At 37.4% G+C, this 13,057-nt stretch overlaps 1 protein-coding gene across 5 annotated transcripts in view; it reads right to left on the bottom strand.

The window, feature by feature from the left end:
* LOC137243174 (uncharacterized) overlaps nt 1-13,057 on the bottom strand; it is a 371,575-nt gene that overhangs the window by 247,843 nt on the left and 110,675 nt on the right. The gene's annotated exons all lie outside the window — the stretch shown is intronic.

Here is a 13,057-nt window from a genome sequence, read left to right as displayed (position 1 = left end):
TGCATGTGTTTGTGCGTGCTCTCCGCTGCTTGTATGGACATATGTATAGACATAATGATTGACTTATTGATGTGCATACAAGTCACTGCTTAGTATTGGCTTAGAGATGATAGTATCCCTTAGTGGTGCTAATTTTCGCCACAATATAATATATAATCTGAAAAAATATTATAATCACGCCCACTTTTTCGATATCGAAAATTCCGATACATGAAAAAAGTGCGATAATTCATAGAAAAAACCGAAAAATTTATAAAACTTGATGAATTGGTTCACTTTGAAATGAGAAAACTAAATTTGTTAAAACTGATGGAAATGGGCGTGGCACCGCCCACATTTAGATGAATAAACTTAAGAGTTTTGCAAGCCACAGATCAAAATCCGTTAAAGATATGATCTTGAAATTCGGCAGGGAGATTTTCATTGCCACTATATATATACTAAGTGAAAGTCAGCAAAATCAAACGTAGACCACGCCCCCTTAAAAAAATTTTTAGAATGTTATGCTTACAAAACATTTAGTATCTTATTAGACGGGTATTTTAACACGGAAGTGAGATAATGAAGTACGAGAGTTAAAATCGACATCCTTTTTTACAACGTAAGTAATTTACACATTTACTGAGAATTAACCTAAATTTAAGCAAAGACAAATAATTATATGCAACTACATTTATATACATATACACAAAAGCAAACACATAAAAGCACTCAGATAAGAAAATGAACAAAGCTCATAATTACAAAACTAGAAGTGGGTAAAAATAGACACAGATCAAATAAGCATATCTAGTGACCAAAGGTAGTCACTCCAACATACACACACACATACCCGAAGGACTGCTTCGCACTAGCGAAGTGCCACTACTACATACATATTTACCTACATACATATGCACATATATAATTTTAAGCACAAATGCCACTTAAGCTTTGTTCACTACTATCCCAGACAGGAAATATTTATGCAGAGCACGCATAGAACGAGCTTCATTTCCACTTGTCCACTTTAGAGCGCGAGCCTATAAATATGCTATTAAAATTTGTTGATATGTGAGCAGCTGGTAAAACAGGACAGCTGACAGACATTCCTTTCATTTGCTTACTCAAATGCATAATATTTACATAGAAAAAAAGTAGTTATGTGGAAATTTTTAAGCTGCACAACGCTAAATATTTTCAGTTTTCATTGCGCAATAACACCAACAAATTGTTCAAATATTTTGTACTAAAGTTTTACTTCATATCCTTTTTTTAGGGTTTTCTCTCTTATTTTGCTTTTTCGCAAATTAAATATTAACTAAATGGCCTCATTGTGCAAGACTCTTGCACATACACATGCACATATTTATTTAGATATTTTTTATCATTTTTGTGTATGTATGTTACTGAATGTATGTATGTAGTGGTACCTAACTTAGCTATGTATATTTACTGGCAAGTATATTTAGTATGAGTAAATAAACTCGTTTGTGAGGAGTAGCTTGTAATGTTTGCTTACACGAATTTACTCGTATTTGTTATTCAAGTCATCAAAGCCAGCCATTCAATACTGGGTACGACAGGGACCGCGACAGTTATGAGGATGGGAAAAAAATTAAAATTGACGATTAAACATTTTTGTTCGATTTGTGTACATCTTTGCTCACGGTTTGGGGAAATACAGAATGTAAACGTTTAGTAAGTGTAAAAATAGGCTGCTCTTAAGAAGTACTTCGTTGTATGGAGCAGTGCGGAATGTAAGCGTAAGTGTAGTAATTACACTGTAGCCCAATGTGGGAACAATGCACTCTATAGCGTTGATATGGGCGAAATCAGACAGCAAACCAAGCCAAGGCAGGGAAGTAAAGAATATAAATAGCAAATAAAAGAATTGAGCAAATGGAAGGGAAGAGTGGCCAAAGAAAGTCAATTAAAGTAAAGGAAAGGAAAGAAAAGGAAAGGTAAGGAAAGGAAAGGAGAAAAGAAAGGAAGGGTATCTATATCGGACTGCTTGTTATCAATCTGATATCGAAATGTGAACTATTTGGTATCGAAATGTAAACTATGGGTTTGTTATCAATTTCTTATCAACGAGTTATCCATTCTTAAAGGTGTGTTATCGACAAGGTATGGACGAGCTATCGCTTTGTATCGAAGGCTCCGGGCTGTGGTGGAAGCGTTCTCCGCCTGCCGCACCGAAAATTCTGGATTTGATCCCCGGGAAACGCAACATCCAAAAGTAAAAGACATGTTTTTTTCAAATAGAAGAAAGGACTTCTAAGCGGGGAAGCCCCTTTGGCAAACGCTCCCAGTGTATTTCTGCCATGGAAAGCTTCGCAGTGAAAATGTATCTGCCTTGCAGCTGCCATTCGAAGTTGGTGTAGAACAATTTATAGGAAACATAAAAGCAGCACGACGCAAATTGGAAGAGAAGCTCGGCCTAAAATCCGTTCGGAGGTTATCGCGTCTTGTAACAAAGGTCACAGATAACTGGCTGATTTTTTTGGCCATTTGTCGGTTTGTTATCTAAAAGTTATCGAACATTTATAGCAAATTTATTGAGTATTATCAAAAAGTTATGGATTTTGTATCCAAAATTTGGCGATTTGTCATCGGAGTATTATCGGAAAGTTAAAGAATTTTTATCTAAAATAACGATTTGCTATCGAAAGTATCGAAAATTTTCATCGAATAATAAGATTCCCATTTTTTTATACAAAATTTATGGATTTGTTTTCGATAACTTACCGACATCTTATCAAAAACGATCGGTTAGATATCGATATGTCATCGGTTTCTTCTCGTATTGGATCAGTTAGTCATCGGCGAGTTAACAATTTCTTATCGACGACTCGTCAATTTTTTTTGAAAATACTTCAATAAAAAGTATAAAAACTATAAAAAACTTTAGTTAAATGTTTGTATAATATTTTTTTTTTTTTTGTTTAATTCGCAGTCACTTTTTAAATCGAAGACAAAGGTGAAATTTTCATACATTTTTTGTTTTTTTGTCTTCTTATTAAGATATGAAACTAAAAGAGGGTGTCTGCCATGGAGAAAGGCGCTGGGCATTTATAAGTGTAAATATTTATCGGGATTCCGTAACACGAGTGAGCACTGGCCAGTGAAAGGCAGCATTAAGCTTCTCACGCGAATTCTGGTTTCTGTAGACATTTCATGAACTTTATAAATATGAACCTGAATGTTCTGATTTCTTATGAAAAGACGCCCCTTCATGGATTGAACACGTATGTGCAAGCAAAAGTTGATTTCACCGCCCTACGAGAAATGCAATGAGCTGGATGAGACAATAGGTCTAACGGACGCAGCGACTTCTTATACAAAAAAATTTAAGGCAAAAAGGTAGGAAAAAGAATGCAGCCTCAAGGATGGCAAAGACGGTATTGTGGGACCGGCAATTGAACATAATTGAATATAAATTTTGCAACACTCACTTACAAGCCGGCTTGTAGGAAATAAGCCCAAATAATCTTACCTAAAAATTGGTGCACACATTGACTTTTTGAACTCACCGCCATCTACCAAAATACACAAATCAGCTTATCCATATCTTTATTCTGATTTGTACCACATTTTAGCTTAATGAAACACGACAACAACATCACTGGCCGGCATTTTTATACCGAAAAACTGGCACAAAACACATTGTAAATATTTGTTGATTTACAGTTATGTACATACATATGTATTTAATTATTTATTTACTGTTTTGCCTTGCTTTTACTACGGTTTTTGTTGCTAATTTTTGATGAGGTCCGTATGTCGGCGACTTTTATATGACTAAAGCGCGTGAGGCAGCTTTTTATCCTTTTCGAGCGAAGTACTGTTATAAATAAACAATTAGGTAAATGCATGTACCATGAACGTGTGTATGTATGTATGTAATATAAGTAACATATTTTACTTGCTGAAAGCGAACACTGCCAACTCATTCTCGTACAGATTTAAAATTGTTTGTTTGTGCCGATTTTCACTTCTGTTATTTTTCATTTTTTACGCTTTCATTGTTGCTTTGCAATTTATTTGGGGATAATCACATTTGTACCCCAGCAATTGTTGACAGACCAATTCAAATATGTATGTGTGCATGTACGTATGAATGTATGCATTGCACGCCCTCAGCATAATGCAGCGTGCCCATATGACTGACTGCCCTTTTTCACACGGCCAATACCCGAGGCCTGATGTGACTCGTTGGTCAAGTGATGTGCAGAGTTTGCTCTTGGCAAAGCATACAAGGCCCCTTTTTCTCGTTTTTGCTGATATTGGGGGTGCCTGCAAGTCCTCGAAAATTAAGTTAATGTTTACTTATGAATAAACAAATAACTACCTTCAGCCGCCAGCTGGTAGCTGCTGCTTACGGTCAGCGCATATGTAACTACGTGGCCCTTTAGTTTTATACTCGATCTCTCGTGTTGCAGATTTATAATTTTATACTTAGCTGGTATGCTGCTTTTTCGTTTTGAATATTTCGAAACTATTTTCGTAACTTAGTCAATTCATGACTTTAAATAAACTCCTATCCAATTGAGTCTTTCAGCAGTGGTTCACTCAGCACAGATGCTCTAAGCAGTTCACTAGCATACCTGCCTTCTGTTTAGCACCAGCTTCAAGCTTTTGAATAAACCCTCTTGATTCTTGTTAAGCTACCTTTCTGCTTGGCAGTGAAAAAGAAAAATGCTGAAAAGTTCTTGGCACCAAATGTTGGAAAAAAAATAAAGTTTTGGAAAGCTCTCGACGAAGATGTGAATGGAAACCGCTGGAAACGAGAAGACAAAATAGTGATAGAGATATACCTTGAAGGAACATATCCAGCCAATCGAAGAGTCATATAAGAAGGTAAACAAATTCAAGGCGCGATACACTACGAAGAGATTTTAGGTCATGATTCTCTTCCAATTTACGTCATGCTACGTTTTATATTTTATCTACAAATTGGCGGAACGAGACCTTCATGAAGTTTTTTTTGTTTTGCCCAATCCCTGACGCGGCACAATCCCGCTTCGAAAAACTTTGTTCTAATTGAAACACATTTTTTTCTTGATTTTGCTGCCCGGGATGTGTTAGGGGGAGCATGGTACCACCACACCACGGCGCGCCGCCGATATGGTGAACCAAATAAAAAATATGGACATGAGGAGACGTACGAAAAATTTTAAGCATCCGAAATTATTCGAATGTTCAGCTGGTAAAATTACCCAGATGACCAGAAAATAGTTGTCTGATCTTCCGCAATGCAGTAAGTGTAATAAAGCCAGAAGTCGTATTGCGGACTCAAAGTTTCGTACTAGATCCAATCGAAAACGGGCTCACGTACTTAAAATTGCCGGCCGTGTCATCTCCCTTAAAGCTTGTTCAACTGGCTGGTCAATATATACCTCACATATGTAGACTGAATGTGGCCCATAACCCATAGCATTCACATCTGACCCAAAGTCGTATGAACGAACATAGCGAAGGCGGGACGAATGCACCAAAACTGACTATGCGTTGCCTACATCTCAAGACAGAAAAGATGTTACAGCCCCTTAGCCCTATACGCATTCCTTGTAAAAGAGAGCCAGCCACTAAACAATTCTCAACCGCCTCATTCTGTCAAGATCAGAAAAAGTAATAAGAAGACCCAACTTTTCACCAGTTGAGTATTCGACGGTACTCGCGACTGGGTAACCCAAACTTTTTAATTGTCTTTTACTGCGGACATGAACTAAAGCAAATACATTGTAAAAGTTTACGCCGTCAAGAAACTATCAGTCGCTTTACCGTAATCACAACTCAAGTAACTGCCTTAACAAAACCAGCTCACCTAGCTATAATATCATCGCCCATTCTGAAAGAAACTAAAGATTTTCGCTAGTTAGTCATTAAATGATCCCAATCTCAGGTTAGAGCAAATTTTCGTACTGAGTTTTACAAGTCTTTGCAGCTTGATTCGCGAAATCAATTATTGTCGCACTTGAAACCCATTAGCCAACATTAGCAGGCTCTCCAATCAAGGCATTTAGGATCCTAAAGCTATTTGAGGTATAGTTTTTTCTCGCTGGTCGAGAATTTGACTAAATATAGTAGTTTATTCTTAGTAAAGCCAACAGCTGGGTATAATCCCTGGTTATTTTATTCACACTGCACGTCCTTCTACTTCATCTACCCGCTTACAACCCCACGAGTCACATGACCCACATACAACGGGTCATGAAGTGGTATGTGTACATATGTATGTATGTGTGCTTGGGGTTTTAAATATATGTGAATGCTTCACTCTGTATTTTCGCGCATTTTGTGTGCCTGTAATTAGTTGCGGTTGGTATTAATATTAATTAGCTACTTGATGGAATTACTTCATACTTACATACTTACCGCTTATTCGCAACTGTAAATATTATTTGCATCTATAAACATATACACATAACAAAGCACTAACAAAATTTTTTTATAAAAACACCCCCCCCCCCCCTGGCTGATTTGTAAATATCGCTAGCGCTTTGTCATGGTTTATTAGTCTACTCAGTTGTTTGAATGACCTGACTGAAGTATCAGTGTTTGGGGTGGTAATGGCTGAAGCTGAGCAATTTCGGCACACTTTGGAGGCGAGTAGTATGTGCCTGGTTTTGTTTCTTTTACTCTTCAGCCGAAATCGATAGTCAAACTTGTATGAGTAAGAAGGATAAAAACTATTAGATACGTTTTTTCAGCCTTCAACGATTGTTTGAATGGCACCCAACGTGGGGCTCACTAATATTTCGAATTTTAATTTCGAACGCCAAGAGTAACTTACCGAACAGTTTATCAGTCAATTTCAATTACTTGTACGTTATGTATTGCTCACGTTATACTTTTTCTGGTATATTTCGGATATTTTCAGCTTTGAGATCATACAACGGTTTGTAGGGGAGGGTTATGTCTACAAGGACCCACAAAATACCATTTCTCTTAGTTGAGGCATCTTAAAGGATTTGTTGATGAAAAAAGTATGAAGATTAGATTTACCGAAACTTTTTTTTTAACAACCGACACCTTTTTCTTGAATAGTCATATGATCACGTTAGGCATGTTCGAGCTAAGGTAGAGCCGTAAAACTTATTCGGGGAACTATTTAATGTGCCCCAAACAACTTTCGAAGGGGTTCCAGATTCATATTATTGCATTTGTTATTTAAATGAATCCGTTCTAGCCTCACCGTGATAGGTGCTTCTTAACCTCAATTCCTCGGCCAGCTTTAACTCATGATACAAGAGATTGAATAACAGCTGCACCAGATAGAAGAAACCTAATTGAGCAGCATAAAGGTGTGTCGGAATCTACGGCGTAGGAGAAACTTAAGCTTAAAGGTTCGTTGCAATGCAGAATGAAATAATCATAACGTTAAGCCTAGTAGGAAAAGTAGGGATATTATATATGCTAAAAGCACCAAATTAACTCCCGTTTGGCTGCGTCCAGTCAAAATACCAACTGCCAACGATAAGTCACAACGACTTTATTCGGCTGGCTAACTACTGCCAAAACTTTTCAAACACAAAGCTCATGTGGCTAGTGGGTATCCCGATGTACAACAGCGCACCACAATTTTAACCACAAAACTAACCATTTTTTCAAAGAGGTATTTATCGTTAAGCGGACATACGTTATTAAAGGCGGCATCAATCGCCCCATTCTTGAGATCAGAGTTTTTATTGCTGCTTGACTAACTAAATAAATGTTAAATTCCTTATTTCAGTCACATACTTCAATCTTGAGATTTACTTCGAGCTTCCAACAAAATACACTTCACGCGCATACAAGCTCTGTAATCCATATGCCTTGATGAAGATGTCATCAAAGGTCGTAATAATTTTTCAACATCCGCAATTTCATAGCGTAAATGAAATGCCCGAGCTGCTGCCGCCTTGTACGCAGTGCGTACTGGATATATAATCAGAATTTCAGTAATTTTCAAAAGAGTTTCGCTAATTCCAACCAACCATAAGTTCTGCAGATATCAATTCAAGCCAACCAGCTCAATCTAGTTTAAATGTACACCCTCAACGACAAAACTAGGCTTCTTCCGATAGATCTTCTTCAGCACTGCAAGCCAAAAAAGACATACTCAATTCGATGCTTGCCAATTTGTTTTCAGGAAATTTTTCTGACAAGCATGTTTCCAAGATCTTTGATGCACAGAAAACCCCTTAGGTAAATCCCTCATATTTCTTTAACAACGAAATACTGATGGGTCAGAAGAATTCAAGAGTAACGAGGACGCTCTCGAAATAAATCTTACTTTAGAAATTTTCCAAAACTTGGTGATGAAGCTAAGTTCACGTCAGAAAACGTTTGTTTTGCGCTGGCAAAAGCGGTCTTAAATCAACTGTAGCTCAATAATGCTGAGTGGTATTCCTGCAGGAAGAGGAGTTCCGCGGATTTTTCACAGCCTACCACCCAGCCACCAGTCACAAATATAAAACGCCTTAAGGTCATAGAGCTTTTACGGACAATTCGTTTAGGCGTTGCATAATCGGTGCAACGTTTCATACTTTTAAAGAAGCGTCTTTGAGAATTATGCCTAGCTTAGATGCAAATTGATTGAAGGTAGAAGTTATTGCTGCTTCATATGAGGCTCAAGCGAGCAATTAATGTCAATAATGGCTTTGAAAAGAAAGAGCTTTTTGTCGGCTGAAAGTATGCAAATAAATATTTGCGGCTTAATAGCCACGTCGTCTTTAATTAACAGATGCTCACCCAAAGCTGTAACAGACTTGGTAAATATATCAAATGCCTGTCTAAATGTATGCAATATATTTTCCGTTTATTTATTATATTACAGATAATTTTAGTCTACGGAAATTTCATTTGCTGTTATTTCCAGTAAAACTTCTAGTTAAAACATTTCAAGGGAAAATTTTTGTGTAAAGGAAATTAACACAGGTTCAAATGTATTTAGAAAAACATCAATTAATTTTGGTTGCATAACAAAATTTATTAAGATTTATTTTTATTTGTAGAGCAAAAAAAATGCCATCAATCAGTAAAATAAACAAAACCTTGTTGAACAATTTTCATCTCTTAATCAACTAATCTAAAATCCCCTAAAAGTCAGCTGCAACAACAAAGCATTTACTTCACAATTTATGACATATTTTTCACTCGTAATTCTTATATTTTGGGAAATGTTTTATACAAAAGATTTATGGAAATGCAATTTCCTAACCACAAAAGAACAATATGACACATGGAAATTTTTCTATCAAAACTCATCGTCAGATAGAAACAAACACAAATTACTGCAAAGCCTGCTTTTAGGCGCCAGATATGTTAACATGAAATAAATGTATGCTAGTATGTGTGTGAAAATGTTTCTTTGTATTTGTGTGCAGCACTGAAATAGCTAACCAACTTTACATGCAATCCATAGAGAGAGAGAAAGAGAGAGAGAGAGATACGTAAGGAGGAGATAGCAACACCAAGCAGCACTGAGTAGACGTAATCCATATTGGCTAATAAATTGCAAAACTGTCGCATGGAGATTCACAACAATTTTACACCTTTTATGCATTTTCACAGCAACAAAATAATATTTCTTTCGAATGTCGAGAAGAATGCTTTTTGCAAAACAAAATTGTAAAATTGTTGCGAAGAGTCAGAGAGAGTGAAATAGGAATTGCGAGGTGGAGCAAGAGTTTAAATTGTGCAGCAGTATAAACTTTTTCGTATGCTGATTGTATGTGTATGTGTGTGTGTCGAGCACAATTTTTAGTTGCCAACGGCTTAAGTGAATTGCCATGTACAGTCGTATTTCAACATTCGGGTTGCATGTTGCATGCAACATTCAGTGTGTGGCAAATAATAAATGCAATCTCAGCAATTTTTAGGTTAGGTTAGGCGCATTGGCATAGAGTACGTGGAAAACCCAAAAACAAAAAACAGCAACAACAATAGCAATAGCAATAAAAGTATTTTGTTTTGGCTTTTGTTGTTGTCGTATTCCCAGCACGTTTGTGTATAAAATAGCAATAAATCCTTTTATTTTTCACACTTAAAACCGAGATTTCTTAAAAGCTCAAAACAAGCTAGCAAATAGACATAAACGAATCAAGGCAGAAATAATGAAATGCATAAAAATACCCAGTCGAAAATTGGTAGTCAATTCAATAATTTTACATGAATTCTTAATTCTGCCAACTACCAGCTCTAGTATTCAGAGTCATATCTCGTTCACGAACGCCTCGAGCTACTACAGGACTAACATCTTCTTAGTTTTCCTGTTGCAAGTATACTTTCCCATGTTTAAGATCCAGAAACTTGGTAAGCCTTTAATTTTCTGGCATACACTTTATATAGGACGAGTATAATTCGTCAAAGGTGAAAAAGGGTTAAAGTCATTTTCTTACCCAAAGCCTGCAGGAGAGTATATGAATTCGCTAGAGACTACAGACCCATCAGTAGAATAACTCGCCAGGGAAGGATTCTTTCACCTCTTCTGTGCATCGTTGCACTGAACCAGACCCTGGAGTAAAGGTATTCGCATACTCAGCCAATGTCTTACTTGCTAAACATATCCATTCTTCTCGAACTTTAAGGGAAACTCTAGAAAGCTCGCTACGAAGACTTCATGCCTGGACATTCGAAAGTGACCTCATTGTTAGCCCTAGAAAGACGGAGCAGAGCAAAATATCGCTGCGTTCTCTATATGGTGATGTCCTCACACTCTCCACGAATGTCAAGTATATGGGCATCGAAACAGATAGTAAATTTGGCTTACTTACTTAATTGGCGCTTAACCGTATAAACGGTTATGGCCGTCCAACAAGGCGCGCCAGTCGCTCCGCCAACCGGTGCCAATTGGTCACACCAAGGGAGTTAAAATCGTTTTACGCCTGGTCCTTCCAATTTAGCTAGCAAACCAATATTGAACGAAGAGTTAAAAAGGAGTGCATCGGCCTCATGTTAAAGAATTGTCAGCGGGAGCAGAGGTGTTAGATACAAATTTGAGATGTTACTAAATACCGCCATCGTCAAACTCATATTACCATACGTGGATATATAGTATGGTGGCCGGTCATGGATACACAATACAGAACTAAGACTGAAGATGGCACAATGCCGATTCCACTATGTCTCCAAATCAAATTTGACAACAGAAGACGAAACACTTTCCAATATACAGTAATCATCGTCCCTGTCGGAAAAGCTGGGAGAATAAAGATCTCTTTTAACAGCATATGCAGGAGCTGAGCAGCAAAGAAAACCTAGGGCTCGTATTAGGATTTACGATCAGTAACTCAAAACCGTTTTCGCTCAAACCATAACTAAGTATGCATCTGTCAAACCATTCCAAGAAATTATAATGAGTGTTGGATCCAACAAGTATTATTTGTTTCTAGTTCACATATGTCAAATATCCATTCCACCATTTCAGAAATACTGTGTTTTAAGTAATGAGTTTCGATCACGGATCGTAAGACGAATTACCGGCCCAGCTCTTGCACATATAAAGTTGCGTATTATGGGCAGTTATGTATTGTCGGAAATGTCAGCAGATTCATTGATCGAGCTGAACAAATGCTTTGAACAGAGCAGCGACCAGCCCTACTACAAAGAACAGCAATTGGTTTGCGGAAAGTGCTTCAAAATGGCGCCACTGGTCTACTGGTGTCCCTATTATAAGTACCCATTCCCGATAGTTTTGGTATGACAACAACATGCCGTTTATGAATCAGGTGTGCCCTAGTAGAAACTTCTTTAACACCCAGCTCCACTGTCCTGGTTTCTTCTCACAATGAATCGGTTTCACTCTACCTAAGATAACTAAGGAGAAAGCTAAATTTCCAACTGGGTCATAAACTTGCATTACAAAAATTGTGTGTTCTCCGAATTCGAAATAAATCGCAACCAAGACGTGTGGCTATAAAACGCCTTCGAATATGCAACAAAGACCTTGCTACCAAAGACTATGCTACCAAAACAAAAGCAAATATTTATGCTTGCTAGCGGCATCTGAGTAAATAAAAGTGCATGTGCATGTGCATTTGGAGCGAACGTGTAGAATATGCTAAACATATCACAAACAAAACCCCACTACTAAATCCCAGATGGTCATAAATTCGAAAATAGTTAAGTCGCGCACGTTGGCTTTTAGCTGTGAATGTTATACGCATAACAAATATAAATACAAACAAGCTTAAGAAAATGTATATGTATATGTGTATGTGCTCTTCAAAAGTAAACAATCCTTTGAAACTGGAGGCACACACACATTTATAAATTAAGAATAAAAATATTTCGGCAAACAAAGCAGACCGCTTCCAAGAAAAATAAAAACAGAACTTAATATCCACACAAAAATGAATGCGTTCACTAACACAATCATACACATCCGTTTACATATATATTTATTGTGCTGATCACATGCAGTAGTAGTAAACCTCAAACATTTTTATACGTGCGCGTAAAAAGTCCGGAAAATTAAGGCTTCGAAAATTTAGCTGGCTGTCGCTTAGATTCGAAGCTGAGTTGCGCAGAGGGTCTTAAGGGAAGAGCCATTATACTTTTTAGTTAAAGTTCTTTCACTTCTCGTTTTCAGCTCTTGTGATGCTGCTGATTGGAGGTTTTCCCATTTAATACTTAGGTCCAAAACGGGGCACAAGGGTCCGGTCAGCTGAGATTTCTTAACATTCAATAGGGTCCAAATATTACTCCAAAAAATCGTGAAGTGTGTGCATCCCATTTGTAACTTTCTGGTGGCTCGGCCTATGTGATCTTACTTTGTTTAGTGCGATTTGAAATTGTGTAGGTTTTAGTAAATTTTCTAGGAAGACAATTGAAAAGTAAAGTCCTTTTTCGGCAAACGAAATTCATGCTCTTTAAGTCATTTGTCCCTTCCTGAAATATGGTTCAGAAGCATGACAACGTGGGATGAAGCGGCTCTACGAGAGCTCGAGGGAAAAGATTTTTAAAGATTTGCGCACCCTACGCGTTGAAGACGGCGAGTACCGAAGAAGATTTAATGATCAACATAGTTCAAAGACATCAACATAGCCCAGCGAATTTGAACACAGCGCCTACGCTGGCTAGGCCACGT

The sequence above is a fragment of the Eurosta solidaginis genome, chromosome 3 (assembly GCF_040869045.1).
Source record: "Eurosta solidaginis isolate ZX-2024a chromosome 3, ASM4086904v1, whole genome shotgun sequence".
In the NCBI taxonomy this organism is placed as follows: domain Eukaryota; kingdom Metazoa; phylum Arthropoda; class Insecta; order Diptera; family Tephritidae; genus Eurosta; species Eurosta solidaginis.
This window is presented reverse-complemented; position numbering and strand designations above follow the sequence as displayed.